General features: G+C 41.9%; 1 pseudogene; it reads right to left on the reverse strand.

The window, feature by feature from the left end:
• Positions 1-3,169: 3,169 nt before the first annotated feature.
• On the reverse strand, positions 3,170-3,737 carry LOC110300720 (protein yippee-like 2 pseudogene; annotated as a pseudogene).
• Between the last annotated feature and the right edge of the window lie 6,367 nt (positions 3,738-10,104).

The raw sequence follows: 10,104 nt of genomic DNA on the forward strand, positions 1-10,104 counted from the left end.
CACCCTCAGGGAAAGAAAATCTTGCTTTGGGCTCTTGGTCCACTCACACATGAAAACCAGAGGAAAAACTCTGTGTCTAAGGTGTAAACTGTCCTCAGTAGGAAAGGAAACAGAAAAATGAAACTCTCTCTCTCTCTCTCTCTCTCTCTCTCTCTCTCTCTCTCTCTCTCTCTCTCTCTCTCTCTCTCTCTCTCTCTGTCTATTCCAATTTCTTGGAAGTTCTCCCAACTACAGTAATTACTCTGAAGTTGTTACTACTAAGCTTGTTTCTTTTCTAGCCAATATTGGGCAAGAAAGTATCAATTCACAACCTGGTAATTTACTAGTCTGTTCTGCTGGGTAAAAATACAAACAGAAAACTGCAAAAATGTTTTAAAGCCTCAATCCATTTTATAGTTACAGATCCTTAAAGAAAAAAAAAAGAGTATCTTGATGATTATCCTTTCCCTTAAAATATACTCCGAGAAACACAGAGGAAGCTATAGAATTGAAAATAAAAGTGCTCTCAGGGGGGTCTGAGAATACAGCACCAAATATATTATTTAAAAAATTAAATATTATTTACAAGAGTATATTTCACAAGCGACTGTATAGATATATATGTATATACTTGGAAATCTCCACTATAAAGGGGACACCTCTTTTGTACACATTGATCCACCAGCTGAGATTTTTACTTTATCTACATGATCTGTCATAGGAGCTGGGGTGGTCGGTACTCAGCCAGGTCCTGCTGGGAGCATGCGAGCCTCAAGCTTGTCTATACTTGACTCATGTTGATTTACTCATCAGTAGCCTGGGGGGAGATACGGAGGTGGGGCGGGGGCGGTTGGATAGATTCCAGGGTGACAACAGCCCCATCATCCACAGTGGCACAGGGCAGGTGGCGCGAGAGCTGGTCAGCTAGACTTCAAAGTGAAGGTAACTGGTGGCTGAGGTCCAGACCTTTAGACCTTCCCTTTCTCCTCTTCTGTCCTTGCCCACCCCTGCCCAAGGTCACCCAATAGACTGCCCATTCCCTGAACCTATGTGGAGTGAAGGGGTGAGGTCTTTGGTTATGCCGAGTCAATCATTTGGTGAGGGGGAAAAAAAAAACTGGCCAGAGAGGCCTTGGGTGCATGAGCCTCTGCCACCCACTGGGCTGCGGACTCGCTAATACTGCTAAGTGTTAGGTAGACAAGCTGTGAGTGGAGCTAAGAATGGTCATAAGAAGCACTTTTGGTTTCACCGTCACAAAGGGAAACCTGATGAGTTTTGGTCCCACCCCCAAACTTGTAGTTCAAGGACCCTGCCCCTTTCTCCACCATAGATCCTTTTTCTGCAAGTCACCAACTTTAGTTTTAAAGAAACTACCTAGGTTTGACCCCCACCCCCTAGTTAAAAAAAAAAAAAAAAAAAAAAAAAAAGGACTTGTAGTGTGTATGTAGCTAGGTATTCCCTGAGCAAAGGGTCTAATCAAATCTTTAATGAAGGCCACATCTTCGGACAGGATAAAGAGGGGACAATGGATGACGCTTGGAACTGGCAAGTCAGTTTAGGAATGTGAAACTGGAGAAATGTGTGTCACTGACCACTTGAGCCTGGGAGTAATGGGTGGTTTTTCTGGCCCTCAGTGGGCCTTGCTGTGCAGTGGCTGGGGTGGGGGGCAGAGCTAGTCTTCCAGGGCCCAGGACAAGCAGACTTGAGGAACAAAATTCTGTTTCTAGGAATCCTTTTGTGTCCCAGAAGACAGGCAGTCTACTGAGCTGGCCGACTTCCTATTGGCCTGGCAAGTTCCAATTTGTCCATTTCCAGATCAGGACAAAGCCATGTCCACCACGGCTCTCTCCCTGATGGAATTTGGTTCTGCTGGGTATGTGGACTGGAAAATGTTCCTGGAGGGATGCTTTAGCCAGGCTCCAGGCTCTTATCTCCATGAGCTCATTCTTGCTCCTTCTCTTCTTGGGCTTTTTTTTTCTTTCCCCAGAGGTGAATTTTCCTGTAGGACCAGCCTAGCTAGAGAACAAGATTCTGAGAAGTACCTAATATGCCCATATTTTAACATTATCTTCTGACTAAAAAAATAAACGAAATGGATTTAAACGGGATTTCAAATCCACATAATAGCTGGATTGATGCAAAACAGCCTTCACAGTGTTGATTACACACAATAAATTCTTTTTCATTTCAAGAGATTTACAGGGATTTTTTTCTTTCCTCCCCAACCCTAACTCAAGGAAGCTTGGGTGCGGTGGGTGAAGGAGTAATATTGAATCTGTAATCTCTCCCCACTGCTGGACCACACTGCCAAAAAATGTCTATCCACATAGGAGATTCAGGGATAAGAATGGAGGCGTAAGGGTTAGAATCTTGGATCTTTGTTTCCCAGGTTATGGTGATAGAATTGGAGGGGGGAACCCCTAAACTCAGAAACACTGTGCACAAAGAATTGCTGGTCCCATGGAAGCTACTGATCATCGGATGAGGAAAGATGTGCTAAGCCTTCACTGGCTCCAATCTGAACGCTTCCTCCCAGAACCTTGCCTCTGCATTTTTACATTTCCTGCTTGCTATCAGGAGCTCCCAGTCCACAGCAACGCCTCCAGCTCCTGGTTCTCCTCCATTACCGATTTTTACTGTGCTTCTGGCTAAATGGGACACACACATCTTGCATCTTTTCCTGCAACCTAAATCAGTTAAGAAGACCAAGAAGGTGATTGCCGGAGGGTGGGGGGAGAGGGCAGAATCACTAAAACCCACTGAGCTTTACCCACCCCCCCAACACTCCTCACCCCCCGTTCTCTTTAGCAGGACCTTCTCCAGTTCAGGTCCAGAATGCTAGGGTCCTGCCCTGTCAGCTAGAATCAAGGTTGCTTCTTGTGCTAATCCGCTGTCCTGGCACATCTGATGCTAGGGCAGGAGTGTATCATCAGAGAGAACAAAATCCACGAGGTATTTTTTCTCTCTCTTTGTCTTTTTGAAGGAGTCGATTATTTCAAGCCTAAGCAGGTCTCCAAGAACGGTACAGTTATATTCCACCCTCTTGCCCCTTCCCCAATCCTAGGACTCTCAGGTTCCCCTTTTCTGCTCCTCATGCTCACGTGCCACTGTTCTGACAGCCATTAGGCAGTTCTCATGTGGGCAGCCCCCCCCCCCTTCAAGTCAGGCTGCCACCATGCAGCCAAGGGTCCGTTCCAGCTCGTAACTGTTTTCAGCCAACACTAGAACAGAGAAGCCAAGATCAACTCACAAACAGATACAAAGCAAAGAGACAGAGAGACAGTGATTTAGAGGCCAGTCACCAAAAATGATGGTGTCAGGGTGGGAGGATGACCCCTGATGGCAAGGCCCCTAAGTTGATGGAACCGAGTGTGTTCAGTCACTCTCTCACGCTTGGGTAGAATGTTCAGTTGGGCAGCATTCACATGGATGCTGGACCGGATGGATGCTATCAGGTCAGTCCCAGCCATTGTCCTTGATCATGTGTGCTAATTTAATGATGTATTTGCCTTCTTTATATTTCTGACTGCTTTCAAAAGCATGTTCATATTTCCAGCCCAAAGTGGTTTTGCAGTTTTCACAGTAAATGTAGTCCTGTTAGCAACACCCGTTCTTCTGCAGACCGCCAGCCCACATTAACTCTTGGAAATGAGTTCGTCGTGATTGGCCAAGTGAGCTCGGCAGTGGATGCAGCTGTAGGTCTGGTGGCAGGAGGGTAGGTATGCCTGAAAAGTCTTGGATCTTGTCATCTTCACCATTGGCGCTGCTGAGCGTGGGGCAAACTCTGGGACAGCCTATGAGGCACTCCCACAGGATGGGTCGCACGGGAAACAGCAAAAGACACAGGTAAAGGCCGTGGTTTGGCAGGGGGTGGGTGTGCGGCAGGCTCCACACACTGGTGATGTTTGCAGAAGGAGGACTCTCTAGTAGAGATCTAGAGCTGGTTCTCAGCAACCTGGCAGTAGGCTGCCCGGTCCGGCCAGCGCCAGGCTTGGCTGCTCCGGAGTGCTTGGCGATGAAGGACTGCAACTATTTGTGACTATTGTGAAGGGTGTTGTTTCCCTAACTTCTTTCTCATCCTATTTATCCTTTGTGTAGAGAAAGGCCACTGATTTGTTTGAGTTAATTTTATATCCAGCTACTGCACTGAAGCTGTTTATCAAGTTTAGGAGTTCTCTGGTGGAATTTTAGGGTCACATATATACTATCATATCATCTGCAAATAGTGATATTTTGACTTCTTCATTTCCAATTTGTATCCCCTTGATCTCCTTTTGTTGTCAAATTGCTCTGGCTAGGGCTTCAAGTACAATGTTGAATAGGTACGGAGAAAGTGGGCAGCCTTGTCTAGTTCCTGATTTTAGTGGGATTGCTTCAAGTTTCTCTCCATTTAGTTTGATGTTGGTCACTGGTTTGCTGTATATTGCTTTTATTACGTTTTGGTATGGGCTTTGAATTCCTGATCTTTCCAAGACTTTTATCATGAATGGGTGTTGGATTTTGTCAAATGCTTTCTCAGCATCTAACGAGATGATCATGTGGGTTTTGTCAGTTTTATTATTTTTGCATCCATGTTCATAAGGGAAATTGTCCCATCCAGCAGGACCCAGTTATTCGTGGGTATGAGGGGGACCAAAAACCCAAAAGAGAAATGAGCAAGAAAGAGAAGCGAGACCAAGCCAAGAGTTGTCAAGGTCTCAGTTTATTAGACTGAAACGCCAGGTTATAAGCACACAGCAAAGGGAAATAGGGAGGGGCTGAGAGGGAATTAACAAAGAACGAAGAAGTGGGCATCTGGGGACATGAAGGCTGAATTCATACTGCAGGCGGGAGGCACTCTGAGTCTTATCTCGGGAATGTAGATCCCTCCTTAACAGCCCTGGGTGTCAGGCTGGGCTCAGCACATAACTCATGTCCTTAGAAGTCTTGGGAGTCAGGAAGAGATAAGGAAGAGGGGACTATAATTCAGCTTTTAGGGTCTCTGGTGCCAGCAAGAGATACGGAGGAGGAGGCAACCGGCTCCTTAGCACAAGGCCATTTGGCTTATTAGGGTGGGAAACTGTGAAAGGCCTACTTTCTCATGGTATGGTCTCCAACAGGAAATTGGTCTGTAATTCTCTTTTTTTTTGTTAAATCATTGTGTGGTTTTGGTATCAGGTAACTGTTGCTTCATAAAATGGATGTTATAATATTCCTTCTGGAACAATTTGAGGAGTACTTTGGTGAAAGTTTGGTAGAATCCTACTCTAAAACCACCCAGCCCTAGGCTTTTTTTCTTTTTTTTTGCTTGGGGATTTTTAATGACTGCTTCTATTTCCTTATGGGTTATATGTCTATTTAAATGTTTTATCAGATCTTGATTTAACTTTGCTAAGTGATGTCTCTCAAGAAATTTATCCATTTCTTTTAGATTTTCAAATCAGATTGAGTATAGTTATTTGAAGTATGACCCAATGAGTTTTTGGATTTCCTTGGTATCTGTTATGTTCTGCTTTTTGTTTTTTGACCCATCCAGCAGGTCCAGTTATTCGAGGGTCTCAAGGGGACCTTCTTCTAAGGACCAAATGGGGGGAGGGAGAGACGAACACCAAGTGCAAGAACAACACGGAAGCAGTCTGAGTAGCATCAAGGTGTCTCTGTATTCAGCAAGGCTCAAGGCTTAAATGCACAAGCAAAAGGGGAAGTACTTCTCAGCAGGAGGGATGGGGCAGTAGAAATGCACAAGCAAAAGAGGAAGTACTTCTCAGCAGGAGGGATGGGGCAGCGGAAATTTTTCTTTTGGCAACTACATGGGGAAGCAGGAACTTGGTGGTATCAGGGTACATCTTGTGGTCAGGACATCTGGTGCTGACTTAGAGCTGGAACATTCTGTGCTTGTTCTTGGAACGGTGCATTGGTGGCCTGCTTTTGACCCCCTTTTCTTCTGGGGGGGGGAGAAGAGACCCAATTCGGAGATCAAGACAATAGAGTTGTCTTAATAGCTCCCAACAGTTTTTGTTAATTGGGATACTCTCTCTCTTTCTTTTAATTAGTTTGGCTAAGGGTTTGTCTATATTGTTGTTTTTCTCAAAGAACTAACACTTTGATTCTTTGTATTGTTTATCCCTCAGTTTGAGTATTTCCTGATGCTTACTCCTCTTGGGTGTGTTTTCTTCTTTTTGTTCTAGAGCTTTCAGGTGTATTGTTAAGTTGCAAGCATGAGATCTCTCCAATTTCTTTATGAAGGCACTTTGTGCTATGCACTTTCCTCTTACTACTACTTTCATTGTCCCATAAGTTTGGGTATGTTGTGCATTCATTTTAATTGAATTATAGGAAGTCTTAGTTTCTTTATTTCTTCCTTGACCCAGAAATGAAGTTGTTGTTGAAGTTATTCAGTAGGGAGTTGTTCAGTTTGTAGGTTTTCTGTTGTTGAAATTCAGCTTTAATCTGTGGTAGTCTGATAGGATATAGGGGGTTATTTCAGTTTTCTTGTATCTGTTGAAACTTGCTTTGTTTTTGAATATGTCATCAGTTTTAGAGATGGTTCCATAAGGTGCTGACAAGAAGGTATATTCTTTTTGGTTTGGGAGAAATGTTCTGTATATATCTGTTATGTCCACTTGATTAATAACACCTATTAACCTCATTCTTTCTTTCTTTTTTATTTTTTAAGATTTATTTATTTATTTATTTATTTATTTATTTATTTATTTATTTATTATATGTGTGTACACTGTAGCTGTCTTCAGACACTCCAGAAGAGGGCATCAGATTTTTGTTACGGATGGTTGTGAGCCACTATGTGGTTGCTGGGATTTGAACTCAGGACCTTTGGAAGAGCAGTCGGCGCTCTTAACCGCTGAGCCATCTCACCAGCCCAACCTCATTATTTCTTTGTTTTGTTTTTGTCTGCATGACTTTTCCTTTGATGAGACTCAGGTATTGAAGTTCTATGTATGATTTAAGCTTTAGTAATGTTTCTTTTACAAAGGTGGATGCCCTTGCCTTTGGGACATAGATGTTAAGAATTGAAATGTCATCTTGGTGGATTTTTCCTTTGATGAGTATGAACTGTCCTTCTCCATCTCTTTTGATTAATTTGGTTGGAAGCCTGTTTTGTTAGATACTAGAATTAGTTATACCATCTTGCTTCTTAAGTCCATTTGCTTGGAAAATATTTTTTCAAACCTTTATTCTGAAGTAATGTCTATCTTTGATGCTTAGGTGTGATTCTTGTATGTTGCAGAATGATGGATCCTGTTTCACATTCATTTTGTTAGCCTGTGTCTTTTTATTGAGGAATTTAGTCCATTGATATTGAGAGACATTTATGACCAATGACAACAATTTCTGTTATTTTGTTTTTGTTGTTAGTAGTGTGTATATTTACATTTTTAGGGTTTTGATGATATACTGGCTGATTTTGTGTGTCAACTTGACACAACCTGGAGTTATCACAGAGAAAGAGACTCAGTTGAGGAAATGCCTTCATGAGATCCATATGTAAGACATTTTCTCAATTAGTGATCAATGAGGGGAGGGCCCATTGTGGGTGGTGCCATCCCTGGGCTGGTAGTCTTGGGTTCTATAAGAAAGCAACCTGAGCAAGCCAGGGAAAGTTTGGTTTTGTTTGTTTGTTTGTTTTTTTCGTGACAGGGTTTCTCTGTATAGCCCTAAGCCAGGGAAAGAAAGCCAGTAAGGAACATCCCTCCAAGGTCTCTGCATCAGCTTCTGCTTCCTGACCTGCTTGAGTTCCAGTCCTGACTTCCTTTGGCAATGAACAGCAGTGTGGAAGTGTAAGCTGAATAAACCCTTTCCTCCCTGACTTGCTTCTTGGTCATGATATTTTGTGCAGGAATAGAAACCCTGACTAAGACAGATGGTGTGAGATTATTTATTTCCTGTGTTTTTATGGGGTAGTGAGCCTCTTTGGGTTGGGAGTTTTTTCCTTTTAGTACCTTCTTATAGGGCTGGATTTGTGGATAAATCTTGTTTTAGTTTGAGTTTGTCAGGAAATATCTGTTTTCTCCACCTATTGTGATTGAAAATTTTACTGGGGATAGTAGTCTGGGCTGGTTTGTGGTCTCTAAGACTATTCAAGACATCTGTCCAGGCTCTTCTGGTTTTTAGAGTCTCCATTGAGAAGTCAGGTGTAATTTTAATAGGTATGCCTTTATAAGTTACTTGGCCTTTTCTCTTCCAGCTTTTAATATTCTTTTTGTTTTTGTTGTTGTTCTGTATGTTTAGTGTTTATGATTATTGTGTGGTGTGATGACTTTCTTTTTCTGGTCCAATCAATTTTGTGTTTTCTAAACTTTTTGTACGTTTTTAAGTGTGTCCTTCTTTAGGTTAAGAAAATTTTCTTTTATCATTTTTATTAGATATATTTTCTGTGGTTTGAGCTGGGAATCTTCTACTATTATTTTTAGATTTGGACTTTTCATAGTGCCCCAGATTTTCTGCATGTTTTGTGTTATAAGTTTTTTAGATTTAACATTTGCTTTGTCCAATAAATCCATTTCTTCTCTTGTATCGTCAGTGTCTGAGATTCCTTCTTCCATATCTTGTATTCTATTGGTGATGCTTGCATCTGCAGTTCCTGTTCACTTACCTAGATTTTTCCATTTCCAGAATTTCCTGTATTTGTGTTCTCTTCATTGGTTTTATTTCTATTTTTAGGTCCCTAAACAGTTTCTTTCACCTTTTTTTTCTTTCTTTAAGGGATTTATTGATTTGCTCCATTTTTGTTTGTTTTTTCCTCAATTTCTTTAGAGGAATTTAAAATTTCCTCTTTAAAGACCTCTATAATCTTCATAAAATAGGTTTTAAGGTCATTTTCTTGTGCTTCAGCTGAGTGGGAATATTCAGGTAAGATAGTTAGGCTCTGATGGTATGATAGTGCCTGAGCTGTTGTTGACTGTGCTCTTATACGGACTTTAGGCATCTGAGTTTGGGATGATTATAGGTCTAAGTGCTGATTTCTGAGTTTGTCTTTGTTGAATGGCTGTGTTGTTCGTTGGTTTCCTCTTTGGTCTTCTGGTCTTTGTAGCCTGGATTTAGCTAATTGATTAATTGCTTTAAAATTAATTGCTGCAGTTTTGTTTTATTGACAGTATCCTTTGCCTTACAGAAACTTTTCAGTTTCATGAAGTCCCATTTACCAATTGTTGATCTTAGAGCCCCAACCATTGGTGTTCTGTTCCTGAAATTGTCTTCTGCACCAATGGAGTCAAGGCTTTTTCCCACTTTCTCTTCTATGAGATGTATTGTATCTGGTTGTATGTTGAGGTCCTTGATCTATTTGGACTTGAGTTTTGTGCAGGATGATAAACATAGATCTATTTGCATTCTACATGCAGATACCCAGTTAGACCAGCACCATTTGTTGAAGATGCTTCCCCCGACCCCATTGTATGGTTTTGGCACCTTTGTTAAAAATCAAGTGTCCATGTGTGCCAGAAGCCATCTAGGAGAAGTTAAAACTGTCAAGTGATTGTAACCTCCTTCAGCCTAGACAGGCTGGTTTAGATCATCCGCCACTGAGGCGCAGCCATCCGCTGTGCTGCTTCTCATCCCTCTCTTTTGATGTAAAACTGCCTGCCGCCTGCCTGAGGCTGAACCGGTTCTCCAAGATTTTCACTCCAATTTCACACTGAACTGTGAATTTGGTGAGTTTCTGTAAAAGGGTGTTCTGATGACTTCACAAGAAACTTGGCATGACTGGGGATGGGCTTCCCTCCTGATAAGCACAGATTTTATCATTAAACATTGAGTCTTGATCAGAATTCTGTCTTAGTTCCATCTCTCTCTCTCTTCCGCCTAGATTCCTTTTCTTTCAGCTCCAAAATGAACCCAGACATGAGAGCCGCAGGCCGGCCCCAACAAGTGATCATTCTGAGGTGGTTTCAATGTGGACTGTAAAATCATGATGGATAAGTCCTTCATGATGGATGGGCCATTCTTGACAAGGCTGAAGGGAGTACATTTTAGAAAAAATTCCTGCTATCAATATGTTTTTCTGTCTATCTATCTATCTATCTATCTATCTATCTATCTATCTATCTATCTTTATCTATCTATATCACTAGGTATTAGCTTACCTTTTGGGACAGATTAATGCAAATCAATGAAGATTTACTGTCT

Source organism: Mus caroli, unplaced genomic scaffold, assembly GCF_978045245.1.
Source record: "Mus caroli unplaced genomic scaffold, Mus_caroli_1 scaffold_10, whole genome shotgun sequence".
Taxonomy (NCBI): Eukaryota; Metazoa; Chordata; class Mammalia; order Rodentia; family Muridae; genus Mus; species Mus caroli.